Below are 1,064 nucleotides of genomic sequence, written 5' to 3'. Positions count from 1 at the left end.
ATGGATTGATTCAGCGACTGTGTTAATGGGGATAGGCATGTCAGAGACAATAAGATCGGCAAGGGAATAAAGTAGGGTTTAGGGTAGTTGTACATATGGTCACTATGAGTCGCAAGTGACTCAATGGTACATAACAACAACAACAACATACATATATGAAAGAAGAGAATGAGAATGTACAGATAAAAGGGTAGATGGATTAAAGGATAAATAAAATGAATACTAAATGGATGAAAGGAAAGATTAAAATGTAGAGGGTGAGTGAGGAAGGATATGGAGGGGTGAATGGATGTGTGGATGAATAGGTGGGTAGTTGAATGAAGGTGGACCCAACTCAAGGATTGCTAATAGAAGGGGGCTACCTGAAGAGTCTAGTCTCATTTTCCTACTTGTCTTCCAAAAGAACACCCTAACCACCTTGATGTCTTAACCCCAAAATGATTTCTTATCAGCAAATAGGCAATCATAGCAGAGGACAAAGCAATTTAAGGTCACATTCCAGGTCAGATCGACACTTCCAAACCAGATGACTTTGACTAGGTCACCTGAGTTAGCCAAGTCATTATTTGTAAAATCATGCTGCACTCAGTAGTATCAGTTGTCTATCAAACAATCATCACTCCCATTTCTTTCTAACAGCACTTTTATTTGGTTTCAGAAGCAATTTCCCAAGTTTCAGAGGTTAAATGAGATCTGGTCTGTATCAGAGAATCCCATTCACCTTGATCAGTGACCTAGTTCTGGCCGGTGAGACATAAAAGCACTTGCAAGGTTTCTGGAAAGAAAAATAAAAAAGGTGACTAAGGAGAAAGACCTGGGCTGTAACCACTTCTTTGTTGCTCTTATTTGTGTGTGTGTGTGTGTGTGTGTGTGTGTGTGTGTGTGTGTGTTTAATTTATTATTAATTTCAGTAAAAATTTATATTTTCATTCATTCATTGCTGCACTTTCCTCCCCTCCAACCCCCCGCCCAGTACACTATCCTCTTGGAACAGTAAAAGACAAATTCCTTCATTGCTTTACAATCCCTCCCCCAGGTCCACTCCACTATGCAGCCTTCACTCT

The sequence above is a fragment of the Elephantulus edwardii genome, unplaced genomic scaffold (genome assembly GCF_000299155.1).
Source record: "Elephantulus edwardii isolate Elephantulus edwardi_28Jun2011 unplaced genomic scaffold, EleEdw1.0 scaffold00035, whole genome shotgun sequence".
Classification (NCBI taxonomy): domain Eukaryota; kingdom Metazoa; phylum Chordata; class Mammalia; order Macroscelidea; family Macroscelididae; genus Elephantulus; species Elephantulus edwardii.
The sequence above is the reverse complement of the archived record's forward strand: the minus strand, read 5'-3'. Positions refer to the sequence as shown.